The sequence below is a fragment of the Balaenoptera physalus genome, assembly GCF_965194825.1.
Source record: "Balaenoptera physalus genome assembly, contig: HAP1_SCAFFOLD_2613, whole genome shotgun sequence".
Taxonomy (NCBI): domain Eukaryota; kingdom Metazoa; phylum Chordata; class Mammalia; order Artiodactyla; family Balaenopteridae; genus Balaenoptera; species Balaenoptera physalus.
The window spans coordinates 24,370-38,545 of NW_028124196.1; the positions used below are offsets into that span (position 1 = coordinate 24,370).

General features: G+C 46.2%; 1 pseudogene across 1 annotated transcript; it reads right to left on the reverse strand.

The window, feature by feature from the left end:
* Positions 1 to 752: 752 nt before the first annotated feature.
* Positions 753 to 7,667, reverse strand: LOC309654303 (uncharacterized protein C2orf78 pseudogene; annotated as a pseudogene). The gene is made up of 3 exons: positions 7,584 to 7,667; positions 3,947 to 4,696; positions 753 to 2,665 (listed from the first exon to the last, which is right to left on the reverse strand). The product of its transcript is annotated as an uncharacterized protein C2orf78 pseudogene (transcript).
* Between the last annotated feature and the right edge of the window lie 6,509 nt (positions 7,668 to 14,176).

Genomic DNA, 14,176 nt, shown 5'->3' on the forward strand with positions numbered 1-14,176 from the left:
CCATAGGATTGCGGGCAGGAGCCAAGTTCTCCATACAGTGAAGACCCCAGTGTGCCTTGGTTATAGTAATATACCTGGCTTCCTTCCTGGTAGGGAAGTGACAGGCGGCTATGCCCCTGATTTGTTCGTGGGCCTCCTGATACAGCAGTTCCCTTGGCTCTGGCCCTGTCGTCAGCTGCCCCTAGGAGGACTCTGAGCCCTAGCCACTTCTCTGGTAGATTTGCCTATTCCCCCACTATAATCACACCTGAATAAGGCAACTCAAACCTTTCAGAGATGTGTCGTGAACCTCTTGTTTTCTGAAATACCTATCTGGTGGTTGTGAGACTTAAGGCCAACCTCCCCGAGAGACTTTGTTTCTATTTCTCCTAGTAAACCTAGACTCATCTCCTGTCACCTTCAACTCTACTCCAATTGTGTTCTTTCAACCCAGACCCCTGACCCTGCTTTTTACTTCTGCCATTTCATCCTCACTCCTGCTTCCTTTCCTAAATCCATACGTCTCTTTTGGCCTTCCTAGCCCTGGGCCAAGTTCCTTCCTCTTTCCTCAGTTTTTACCCCTTTCCTTCATTCTCCCATCCAACTTTCAGGCCTTCCTTTCTCACGCCCCAGTTAGCAGCATCTCAAAATTCGAAAGGTTTATTACTCATCTATTAATTCTATTCCATTTACTTATTCGGTTCTATACCTATCTTACCTATGTATGGAAGAACCGCTGGTAGCCAAGGTGGCAGCAAGAATCCTAGCAGCTGTCACCTGACGTATCCGTAGTAGTCAGCAATTTCCATTTCTTTGTCCCTCTGGGTGAAAAATTGCAGCTTCCCCGAAGAGGTGTATCTGGCAGCATTCTCCCGTTGTTGTTGAGCCCGCCTCTTCATGGCCTCTCGCTCTGGCCTCTGCTCTTGTTCGATGGGCTTTGACATGACTGGCTCAGGCACGTTGGGTTCCCTCCATGGAACTCGTTGCTTGCTGAAGTCTTGGAGTAGAAGTTGGGTTTGGAGCTTGGGTGGGGACTGGCGCTTAGTCACAGCAGGGGGAACAGGCTCGCGCTGGAGAGAAGCGCCAGATGAAGTTTTGTAGGGTGCAGGCCTAGGAGCAGCAGGCTGAGGGACACGAGGCTGGGTATGGTTGGTCCAAGCCGGTTGGGTTGGGTTGGCCACAGTTGGCTGAGCTGGTTTGGCGGGACCTGGCAAAGAGGCAGGAGCTGGCTGGGATGAATTGACTGCAGCAGGTTGAGCTGAGTCAGTAGAACCAGGCTGGGCACGGTAAGCCACAGCAGGCCGATGTGAGGCCAGAGACTGTGGCCTCCGAGGAGCGGGTCGAGCTTGAGGCTTGTCCCAGGCAGAAAAAGGCAGAGGTATCAACTTGACCTTCCCAGGAGGAGGCCGCTCACACTGGGATGGAGATGGACACTCTGTTTCAGCACTGCTGTCTGGTTTCTGGGCTTGGACTTGCGTTTTCTCAGGCCTCTTACCCTCACGTGGGGTATGCCGCCGTGGCTGGATCGCTGGGGGTGGCTGGGGGTCTTTGGGGTTGCTTGAATTTCCCAAGAGCCGACAGGAAGAGAGCCCAGTTTTCGTCTCATTCTTCTTCCCCAGCGCATGAAGAACCTTCACAGACTCCAGCATGCACACGCCAAGGGAGGTTCGAGGCTTTTGAAAGCTCTCTTGGCGAAGCTCAGTTTGGTGTTCCTTTCGCTTCGTGTTGGGGATTGCTGGCTTGTCTTCTGCCTTGACTTTGTTCCCTGACTGCTTGTTCTCTTCAGCCTTGTTTCTTCCTCTGGTCCTTTTGGTCTTTTCCTGCCCATGGCTCTCAGTTTTGCTGATCTTTCCGGATGCAGCTTTCTGAGGTTTGCCTTGAGAGTGCTTGGCCGTGTTCGCAGGAGCCCTGTCACTGACTGCAGCAGTGCATATAACCGCTTCTCCCCCTAACAGGCACTCTGGATCCTTTGGCTGGATTTTGGCCTTGGGAGCACCACCGATAGGCTCAGAGGCTTTCTGTTTGTTCTTCCTGGGTTGATCAGAGGGAACCTTTACGACACTTGGCTTTTCCTGCACCTGATTCACCTTAATGGCTCTGGTGTCTTCAGCTTTGATCACGTTGGGACCTTGGGATCGATCAAGATCTTTCCAAGAATTAAAGAGCTGGGGAAGGTGAATATCCTCCGCCAGTGTAGTAATGTCTGCAAGACCACTGCTAGGTTCAGTCCCATTTTCAAGTGTCCCTAGGTCCTGACGACTCAGGCTGTTCTCTCCCAGATCAGCATTTTCAGAACCAGGCTGCTCCTCTTGGCTGAGGGGATCGGTGCAGGCCAGCGGCTGGGGAATATCAGGGATTCCTAAAGGGAGTAGTGGAGGATCTTGGTTTTCTATTGGGATCTGGTAGGCCTCCAGAGGCTTTGACAGCTTGGTTTTGATATCCTCCACGTTCTTACTCTCTGTTTGTCCCTGGCTTGGAGCTGGAGGCAGGGCCAGGAGACGCCTGGCACTCTGGACTGGAGCTGTCACTGAAATGTCCCCAAGTTCAGATGGTGGGTTACTCTCAAGTATGTGACTGTTTCTGCTACTGCAGGACTTGGGGAGTTCTTGAGTTTGTGTCACACAAAACGTCTGGCTTGGAGGTTGCAATCCCAGGGAATTTTTCATCACCAGGGAAGTCTCCATCACTACAAAGGGATCAAGGGAGAAGTCAGTCCCTGGTAAATGAGATGCTCCCCCTAAACACCAACACAGCAGTCATGTACCTTTCAAGGGGTTCAGGGGCAAGATGGGCAAGGCATTTCTACTAACTCTTCTTAAGGATCATGGACAGTGCCCTATGCTACGAGGTAAGCGGTGACTGTTGTAATGCTTAACTGGTGATCATTTCATGTCACTGATCCTTGGCTCTCTTTGTATCTCATAGGACTGTTGTAAGTCCAATACAAAATGAGTCTTCTTTTTAAACAACTGAAATGTTTTACAAAGCCTAGCATTCTCATATAGAGTCCTTTCAATTCTCCCCACTTTCCCGAGAGGCTAAGAACACTTCACACCATGAACTAGGAGAGGGGGTAGAGCCCTTTCTGATGAAATACAGAAACAAAGACAGAGTCTTAGCCTGCTTGCTCTCTGGACAGGATCTCGGACCACAAGGTCTTAAATCCTGGTATAAATGACGGAAGTGAGGACACTTCAACTGGCACTCTCATAACAAGAGTTCTGAGACACCTTCCAAAGAGACTGTAGCAGTAGACGAGGGAAGGGAGTGCTACAGTGTGGTAGTACAGGGGGAATGCTCGGCTACAGCAGTGAAAAATGTGGTACCTATTGGTGTGCTCTCGGGGTTCTTGTACATGTAGCATAGATGACCTTTACAGTGTCCCTGCCACCTTCCCACCTGCATTAGGTGTTCTTTTTGTTTTTTTGTTTTTTTGTTTTTTTTAAATTTACGTTTATTTATTGATTGATTGTTTGAACTTATTTATTCTACGTATTTATTTTTTTGGCTGCACAGGGTCTTCATTGCTGTGCACGGGCTTTCTCTAGTTGCGGCTAGCGGGGTCTACTCTTGGTTGCGGTGTGCGGGCTTCTCTTGTTGCGGAGCATGCGCTCTAGGCGCGTGGGCTTCGGTAGTTGCGGCTCACGGGCTCTAGAATGCAGGCTCAGTCGTTGTGGCACATGGGCTTAGTTGCTCCACGGCATGTGGGATCTTCCCAGACCAGGGCTCGAACCCGTGTCCCCCGCATTGCATTGGCAGGCGGATTCTTAACCACGGCGCCACCAGGGAAGCCCTAGGTGTTCTTACATAGAGTCTAAAAACAGAGGGCACTGAGCGAAGGTAGTGGTTACTAAAGGCTCAGGATCTAAATTCTACCTGTCTCTACACCCTTTCCCAGCTGTCGATTTGACCCCATTTGTGAATGCCGACCTCATTCTTCAACTTTCTCTGCCGTTTGTATACTCACCTTGAAAACTTGTTTCTGTGATGCGTTGAGCAGACACAGGGTGGCAGATTGCAGAGGTGGAAGCTGGTGGTCGGATATTTGTGGGCTGAATCTCCTTCAGTCCCATTCCCATTTCTGGTTGCGCAGAGGCCCTACTTCCTGTGTATGACGCGGAGCCATAGGATTGCGGGCAGGAGCCAAGTTCTCCATACAGTGAAGACCCCAGTGTGCCTTGGTTATAGTAATATACCTGGCTTCCTTCCTGGTAGGGAAGTGACAGGCGGCTATGCCCCTGATTTGGAATCTGAGATGGTGCTCCCTGAGCAAGCCTGGCAGAAAGTGATGGATATAGAGGGACCATGTTATTGGCGTCTGAAGTTTTATCATACTGGGCTGCCATAAACATGGAGGAAGCAGCTGGGTGCCGGTCAGTGAGTGCCAGAGTAAAGTCTCCGAGTGAAGAGGAATTCTTTTCAGTGCTTCCTGTGATGTCCCACTCAAGAACACCTGGATAGGAAGGAGCTGAAGTGGAGATCTGGCTGTGGTCAGTAACTCCAGATAACATAGTCGTGCTGGAATGTTGGTAAAGGTAGGCACTACCCATGAGTGTCTGGAAAGAGGTACCGGTAGCCGATGCCGAACTGACGGCAGGGGCAGAGACTCTGGAGAAGTTGCAGACACTTCGTGTTAGGGAAGTTGCATTGCTCACCACAGGAAGAGAATGCTGCAGAGAATTTAGAGTTCCAAGTAGAGATGGATTTTGGAAATTTTCTGTAAGAACAAGAGGGTCATGAAAAACTCAGGGAGGTTGAGAAATTCTCACTACGTTTGAGGAACAGCATTATCTTAAGGTTCTTGCTCTCAGGACACCTCTACCATCGACCCTTCCTGAGAAACCCAAAATCAGACAGTTAATGATGGCTGTAAGGACTGAGCAGTTTTCCACTCTTCTGTATTAACTGCCTGTGCTCCCATCTTGGGCACAGATGGGCAGAAGAGCCAAGTGGTATGGTTCAGACATTGTTCTCTAGGCTGGAAGCAACCTTCTCCCTGCCCTGTCTTTCCCTTCAGCCTGCACTCGTATTGACTTCTATGCTATTTCCTAGACTGGAAGCATTTTAGAACTAGGAGGCCCTTAGAGAACTTTCTCTTTTTTCAGTCTCATTTCACGAGTAAGGAAACTGAGGCTCAGAGAGGTCGGGTTGACTTGTTCAAGTTCTCTCATTATGTTAGTGTCATTACCAGGTTTCAGAACCTAAGTATCCTGACTTCCTTGCCAGGACTCCACTCTGAGCATGATAGTGCCAGAAAGCAGGAGAAATAGAACTTATAATATAAGCATTTTTTTTGTCCATTAGAAAACAGTACGGCCATTACCATTGTCATCTTCAGTGTCTCCCTTTGCTTGTGCAGTTCCCACGCTATTACCTAGAGTTGACGTATAGCTCAGTCCAACTGGTGAACTGAAAGAGTCATTTTTGCCCTCTTCAAGCCTGGTTTCTCATCCTACCTCAAAATGATTACCCGAAAGTGGATTTCTTAAGTGCTTTTGGAAAGAGAAAAGTTATCTGATTACTTCAGATTACTCATCTATAAAGTGGTTATAACACCACCACCAATAATAATAGCAGTAATAATTAATAGATGAATAAGCTGATCTATTGCGTATGATTTATATGGAGGAAGATACAATAAGTTCTAGAAAGACAAAGAAAAATCATGAAAAACATGTTACGTAACGAAAAAGAAATCCATAGATATTAATGAAAACTGGGGTATGTGGGCAAGTATCAAAGCCTAATGAATTTACTAACAAATGACATTCTGTACCATACATGCAATATTATGAAAGTGAATTTTGCCCACTCTATTTTAGTGAATACTATTAACCAAAAAACACGATGGAGGTGATAGAGGTGAATGAATTCCTAGCCAATGCATACAGACAGAGACGATAAATCAGTAAAAAATGCACAACAAGCAACAGAATGCAACAAATGTGAATGTATAGGTAGCCACAACATATATAGACAAGTATTTCAATGAAAACCGGTACAAAGCAGACAGCAAAATAGTAAGTGTAAAAGAGTTTCATTATTGTGCTCATTCATATTTTTACCCAGCAAGTAACAGGTATTAAGCCTAGGAGAAATATATCTGTCCATGAATATAACTCATATAATAAGCAGAAAGGAAGCTTAAAAAGTATCAAGAAGGTTTTTGTATTTATCCTAGAACTTAGAATCATCTTCCACATCCAAGAAGATGACATCCCAAGACCTCAAAAAACCATCATCCCTAGAATCCAATTAAAAAAGATTTTCAAATGTAAGAAAATCCAAAGGACTCCACAACATTGTTTTAGATAAATGTGGATGTTTGTGTTTTCTTTTTTTCTTTTGCCGCGCCGCGTGGCCCTGGCCGTGAAAGCACCGAGTCCTAAGCGCTGGACCGCCAGGGAATTCCCTAAATGGGGAATTAGAGATGTGGGGCTTGACTTTTTCTTTTTCTTCTCCGGTAGCTAAGATCTACAAGCGAACGATGGCTGTTGATCAATGTGCTCTCTGTGTTAGGAAGGAAATAACTGTAAAAATTGAAAAGCAACCTTGCCTTAGAAGCTACATATCACACAAAGGAAATAGTCCTTCTGATTCAATGTAGAAGATATCATTTAAAATGTTTAATTGGTCAAATGTCTACCTAGTTTAAAAATTAGAAAGAATAGAACACTGAAAAGCAGCCCCCTAGATAACCACTTTGGTTTCTGGTTTCTAGGAAGCATCATTTCTAAAACATACTTCTAAAATGTTTCTATTCCAAACTGTCAAGTGCCAGCTGTATTCAGAGAGGCAATAAAAGAAAGAAAACGGAGTATGACTTTTCTGATAGGCTGCCCTTCCTGGTGATCCCCTGTTCTGGCCTTACTTTCCTTCTTAGTCTGTTAATGTAAGGATTTGCTACCATCAGCTTTGTTTTGCCCTGCTCTGAGCAGATTTCCCTCTGTGCTGTTTCTGCTTTAATTTAAAATCTTTGGCTCCCATCAACATTCCATGGCAAACTGCCTCTTTCTTGAGAGCTCCTCTATGCTTTCCCTCTTCATTCTTATATTTTTTTCCCATCTCTTGGTTCCTGTTGGCCTGTGCTAATGAAAACAATCCTAAACTTGCTTACGTTTGACTCTGTGCCTCCCTATATAGCCCAGTACTCTCCATCCTCTCTCCCTATTCTCTCTTTTCAACTAGTCGAAATACTAGTGGAGGGAGACCATTGGAGATGAAACATCTTGGTATATATCGCTAGTTTTCTGTGTCACCTGGCTTTTCTATGTTTCTGTTGAAACACTCTTTTGAGAAGTCTCTGATTTCATTTTCTACATGGGTACCCTTTAAGGCTCAATATTGGAAAAGAAGGGGATCAGAGTGATCAACCCAATGTGGTATCCTAACGTAACAGATAAGGAAAGCAGCAGGCTTTGTGAGGCAGTCAGTGATTTGTCCAAAGTCACACAGACAGTAAACGTCAAAGTCAAAACTGAAATTAGGTCTCCAGACTTGTAGTTCAATACTTTCCCTCATTATTCCACGCTATTTTGAATCTCCTCCTCAATTTAGGGGCACAAGAAATCGAACGCAAAACTTTCCAAAGTTTCTTTTCTTACCTGACATGGTCAGAGAAGAGGAGACATCAACTGCAGGTACAAGGGATGAGGAGACAACACTAGAGGATGTCTGAGTGGCTGCAGCTGAACGGCGCACGTGTCCAGTACAAAGGTCACTGGTTACTGGTCCAAACGGCTCCACGGAAACCCCAAGACCTCTACCAAGTGGTAGTAGGTTTGGTAGGAGAGTGATGTCACAAAGCAGGCAGTTGAAAGGTATGAGCTAGCCAATAGGGAGGTCCGATCCCCAACAGGAGGGCGGGCTTGGGTGAAGAGAGCGTAGGAGAGCTAAAACAACCCCTCAATTTCTGAGCTCTGGGGAGGAAATCCTAGAAGACAGATTTACCTCCCCCAGGCTCTTCCATTAGGGAAATCATTGCAACATTTCTTACAGACGTTCATTAATATAATTAACTAACAGTTACTTATATTCTACAGAGTATTCTATTTTATGTATCATATACTTAGAGCTATATAGATCTTATTTAACTAGTATCCTTAGGAAGGAAAGAGCCATGTAGTTTGAACTATTACAGTTGTAACTTGGTTAAAGAGCAGGGTGAAGTTTGTTGAGTGTACCCTGTGGAGAATGTTGTGGTCCAAGGCTCTTCTCTTTTAGTTTCTTCTCCTTGACTCCTACCTTCCTTGGGCTGGGCTAGGCTGGGGGCCAGGTTGGACTTGCGACTTAACATTTCTCTTCCGCTTTCTTTTTTTTTTTTTTTCTTCCATTATGGGCATTGCTTCTAGGACAAGCCTTGGTCTTGCATTGGATGTTCCTTCCTGTCAACTTCCAGCAGCAGGAGTCTTCTTTTCAGTGCTTGATGCTTCACGAAATAGACTCTGCCCATTGGCAGCAAATACCAGAGAGCCAGGAGACAGAGCTGGTTGCAGACCTTTCCTCTTCCAGCCTTTGGTTGCAATTGTTTTGCCCATGATTTGCTAGCTCTAGTTCCTTGGGCCACACAGGTATCCTGCCATCCAGCTCTTTTTATATGTGAGAGACATTCTGAACACTGTCCCTCTTTCTTTGCACAGAAGTATATACAGTGTGGCAGTTACCGTAATCTCCTCCCCCTTGCAAACAGCCCCTCTAGAATCTCGGACCTCTAGGACTCTCTGTCTTGCATGCTTGGGTGCAAGGCCAAGCACAATGAAGAGGAGAATAATTAGAGAAAGAGGAGGACATTGGTGGAGAACTGGGAGCAGGTAAGGTGAAAGGGCACCGGAGAAAAGAGATGCATGTAGGTTTTTTGGTTTCTGTGGGAAACAAGTTGACACACTTGGGCCTCATTTTGTATTAACAGAACAGAGAGTTGTAGATATAAGTAGCTAGATCGTGCAGCAACTGCCATGAAGTCTGTACACTGAAGAGAACAGTCTCACATCTAGTTTTCATTTTGTTTTATGTCATATTACCTTATTTATAGCATTCACTGGTATGTTTGTAGAACGCAGATGTTTTCAAATGCTCTGGTTTTGTCTACATGGTTATTTCCTTGTCCTATTTGTAAGGAATCCAACATTGTAAGACATATTGCATGTTTTTCTCTTGACGATTGTTTACCTTGAAGCGTCATGAACTAACTTGAGCTGTTGGATTTTGTGGAGAAACTTTAAAAAGGGTCTGTGAAAAAGGCATTGTGGTGAGTCGCATTATGCACCCGAGCGTAAGGAGCAGATATCTGCCACCAGCCCAGCTTGGCCTGGATTGCCTCTGTGTTAGTTCCCCTGGTTAGTGCTTTTCTCCCTAACCACTCTTGTGACTGTGATAATGTGAGTTAAGGGCTGAGTTGCTAGTGATTTATGTGTGAGGTAGGCTGGTTTGAGGGAGGAAATCTATGGACCTAGTCATTTTCCTTGGTGGTAAGCTTTCAGGGGTGCAAAGATCGATCTTCCTGGGGACTTCTCTGGTACCAGGAAGATATCGCATAGATGGGACCTCCAAAGACACACATTTAATTTTTAGGCCTGTTGTTCCTATTATGAGATGTGAGTTTCTTCACTGATGGGGATGCTGCTTATCTGAGAAGAAACTGTGAAAGGTGGTGTAGTATAGAGGTGTGGCTTAAGCTTTTAAGTTTTCTTCAAGGTTTTTCCCCTAAGCTTCATACTTCAGACGGCCTACTTACATGAGACTAGTATGTGATGTCAGGCTAACAACTTCCTAAATACCTGCAAGCCAGATCAGTGTCTCTTTTCTCTATATTCCCATGGAAATCAAGGGTCCCGCCGAATTTTCCATCGAAACAGTTGATTTGTGCTGTCTCTAGGAATTCTAAAGGGCGTACCGTTGCTTCCTAACCGGTGTCATTTGGGAGATCCCCCTCTGTACGTTCAAATGATTAATTTTGAGACTCTGCTCATGTGTGCAGTAAACCCTTTAATTCCCTAAGACCTTCCTTTCCTCCATCTCATACCCCATTAAGCCCGCCTCAGTTTATCTCCTGAATTTCTTTGGAATCTGTCAGCTCTCCCTCAACATCCTAATACTGAACTTGCCTGTCTGTTGCGATTAGGTCCTAACTAGTGTCCATATATCTTGTTTCCCTCCAATCCATTCTTCACACAAGAAAGCTTCAAAGCAAGTTGGAACATTGCTCATAAACATCGCTCACAAACATTGTTTTGAGAATAGAAAACACACTGGTGGCCTTTAAGACTCTGCGTGCTCTAGAATCCTCTCTGCTTCTCTAGCCCCATCTTGTGCCACGTTTGCCCTCACTTTCTATGCTTCAGATACACTGAATTAACCTTAGTTCTCACTCATCTGACAGAAGTCAGTTGAGAAATTATTTTTCACTGTGATTCCTAGCATTAAGGAATTTGATGATCAGGTTTTGTATGAGGACTAAAACTAAACTGGGAAGTGGAAGAATTGCGTTTCAACTGTTTCAGTCAACACGCATGTATTAATGATACCTAAGTATTGAACACCGGGCTAGGTTTCATGAGGGATACAGAAGTTCTGGCCATCTCTGGTTTTGGGTATCCCTTATTTGTTGAGACCTTTGCGTTGTTTGGTTGCCTTTTGTCTGTTTTCCAGATGGGAAAACAGGAACAAGGGAAGTATAGGTTATTACTAGGTGGGGTTGAACAAGTGGAGCAGCAAACTGCAAAGCAGAAAGAAGAGGGACGTACTATAGAGGGATGTGATTTCCATTTTCAAGGCGCCTGCGTCCTGTGCAGGGAGACAGCCTAACATAAAATGTGCCTAACAAAAGATCTATTGACTTCTTACTAAAAATCTCCAGTTCATATAACCCAGGGGTTTATACCTTCTCCTTTAAAAGTTCTATTCCTGGGACTTCCCTGGTGGTCCAGTGGTGAAGACTCTGCGCTTCCAATGCAGCAGGCGTGGGTTCAATCCCTGGTTGGGGAGCTAAGATCCCACATGCTGCGCAGCCAAAGAAATTTTTTTCAAAAGTTATACTCCTGTGTTGTTGAATTTAGTGGTTTAGATTTTGTTTGAATGTTAAGAAGATTTCAGTTTATTTACCAGGAACAAACAAAACATAATGTAAAAATAGTTTCCCAGAAACGATTTCCATCGTTCTCTTCTTCCCTTTCTCCCGCAGACTGACTGGTGTTTCATCTTGACAAGTTCTCTGAAGTTCTCTGTCATTCCATAGGAAAGCGGTCTGGCTTGGAGGTTGCAATCCCAGGGAATTTTTCATCAGCGGGGAAGTCTCCATCACTACAGAGGAATCAAGGTTGAAGTCAGTCCCGGGTAAGTGAGATGCTCCCCCTAAACACCAACACAGCAGTCGTGTACCTTTCAAGGGGTTCAGGGGCAAGATGGGCAAGGCATTTCTACTAACTCTTCTTAAGGATCATGGACAGTGTGCCCTATGCTACGAGGTAAGCGGTGACTGTTGTAATTCTTACTGGTGATCATTTCATGTCACTGATCCTTGGCTCTCTTTGTATCTCATAGGACTGTTGTAAGTCCAATACAAAATGAGTCTTCTTTTTAAAAAACTGAAATGTTTTACAAAGCCTAGCATTCTCATAGAGAGTCCTTTGAATTCTCCCCACTTTCCCGAGAGGCTAAGAACACTTCACACCATGAACTAGGAGAGGGGGTAGAGCCCTTTCTGATGAAATATAGAAACAAAGACAGAGTCTTAGCCTGCTTGCTCTCTGGACAGGATCTCGGACCACAAGGTCTTAAATCCTGGTATAAATGACGGAAGTGAGGACAGTTCAACTGGCACTCTCATAACAAGAGTTCTGAAACACCTTCCAAAGAGACTGTAGCGGTAGACGAGGGAAGGGAGTGCTACAGTGTGGTAGTACAGGGGGAATGCTCGGCTACAGCAGTGAAAAATGTGGTACCTATTGGTGTGCTCTTGGGGTTCTTGTACATGTAGCATAGATGACCTTTACAGTGTCCCTCCCACCTTCCCACCTGCATTAGGTGTTCTGTTTTTTTGTTTGTTTTTTTTTTTAATTTACGTTTATTGATTGATTGATTGATTCAACTTATTTATTCTACGTATTTATTTTTTTGGCTGCACTGGGTCCTCATTGGTGTGCACGGGCTTTCTCTAGTTGCGGCTAGCGGGGTCTACTCTTGGTTGCGGTGTGCGGGCTTCTCATCGCGGTGGCCTCTCTTGTTGCGGAGCATGGGCTGTAGGCGCGTGGGCTTCGGTAGTTGCGGCTCACGGGCTCTGGAATGCTGGCTCAGTCGTTGTGGCACATGCGCTTAGTTGCTGCACGGCATGTGGGATCTTCGCAGACCGGGGCTCGAAGCCGTGTCCCCTGCATTGGCAGGCGCCACCAGGGAAGCCCTAGCTGTTCTTACATAGAGTCTAAAAACAGAGAGCACTGAGAGAAGGTAGTGGTTATTAAAGGCTCAGGATCTAAATTCTACCTGTCTCTACACCCCTTCCCAGCTGTCGATTTGACCCCGTTTGTGAATGCCGACCTCATTCTTCAACTTGCTCTGCCGTTTGTATACTCACCTTGAAAACTTGTTTCTGTGATGCGTTGAGCAGACACAGGGTGGCAGATTGCAGAGGTGGAAGCTGGTGGTCGGATATTTGTGGGCTGAATCTCCTTCAGTCCCATTCCCATTTCTGGTTGCGCAGAGGCCCTACTTCCTGTGTATGACGCGGAGCCATAGGATTGCGGGCAGGAGCCAAGTTCTCCATACAGTGAAGACCCCAGTGTGCCTTGGTTATAGTAATATACCTGGCTTCCTTCCTGGTAGGGAAGTGACAGGCGGCTATGCCCCTGATTTGTTCGTGGGCCTCCTGATGCAGCAGTTCCCTTGGCTCTGGCCCTGTCGTCAGCTGCCCCTAGGAGGACTCTGAGCCCTAGCCACTTCTCTGGTAGATTTGCCTATTCCCCCACTATAATCACACCTGAATAAGGCAACTCAAACCTTTCAGAGATGTGTCGTGAACCTCTTGTTTTCTGAAATACCTATCTGGTGGTTGTGAGACTTAAGGCCAACCTCCCCGAGAGACTTTGTTTCTATTTCTCCTAGTAAACCTAGACTCATCTCCTGTCACCTTCAACTCTACTCCAATTGTGTTCTTTCAACCCAGACCCCTGACCCTGCTTTTTACTTCTGCCATTTCATCCTCACTCCTGCTTCCTTTCCTAAATCCATACGTCTCTTTTGGCCTTCCTAGCCCTGGGCCAAGTTCCTTCCTCTTTCCTCAGTTTTTACCCCTTTCCTTCATTCTCCCATCCAACTTTCAGGCCTTCCTTTCTCACGCCCCAGTTAGCAGCATCTCAAAATTCGAAAGGTTTATTACTCATCTATTAATTCTATTCCATTTACTTATTCGGTTCTATACCTATCTTACCTATGTATGGAAGAACCGCTGGTAGCCAAGGTGGCAGCAAGAATCCTAGCAGCTGTCACCTGACGTATCCGTAGTAGTCAGCAATTTCCATTTCTTTGTCCCTCTGGGTGAAAAATTGCAGCTTCCCCGAAGAGGTGTATCTGGCAGCATTCTCCCGTTGTTGTTGAGCCCGCCTCTTCATGGCCTCTCGCTCTGGCCTCTGCTCTTGTTCGATGGGCTTTGACATGACTGGCTCAGGCACGTTGGGTTCCCTCCATGGAACTCGTTGCTTGCTGAAGTCTTGGAGTAGAAGTTGGGTTTGGAGCTTGGGTGGGGACTGGCGCTTAGTCACAGCAGGGGGAACAGGCTCGCGCTGGAGAGAAGCGCCAGATGAAGTTTTGTAGGGTGCAGGCCTAGGAGCAGCAGGCTGAGGGACACGAGGCTGGGTATGGTTGGTCCAAGCCGGTTGGGTTGGGTTGGCCACAGTTGGCTGAGCTGGTTTGGCGGGACCTGGCAAAGAGGCAGGAGCTGGCTGGGATGAATTGACTGCAGCAGGTTGAGCTGAGTCAGTAGAACCAGGCTGGGCACGGTAAGCCACAGCAGGCCGATGTGAGGCCAGAGACTGTGGCCTCCGAGGAGCGGGTCGAGCTTGAGGCTTGTCCCAGGCAGAAAAAGGCAGAGGTATCAACTTGACCTTCCCAGGAGGAGGCCGCTCACACTGGGATGGAGATGGACACTCTGTTTCAGCACTGCTGTCTGGTTTCTGGGCTTGGACTTGCGTTTTCTCAGGCCTCTTAC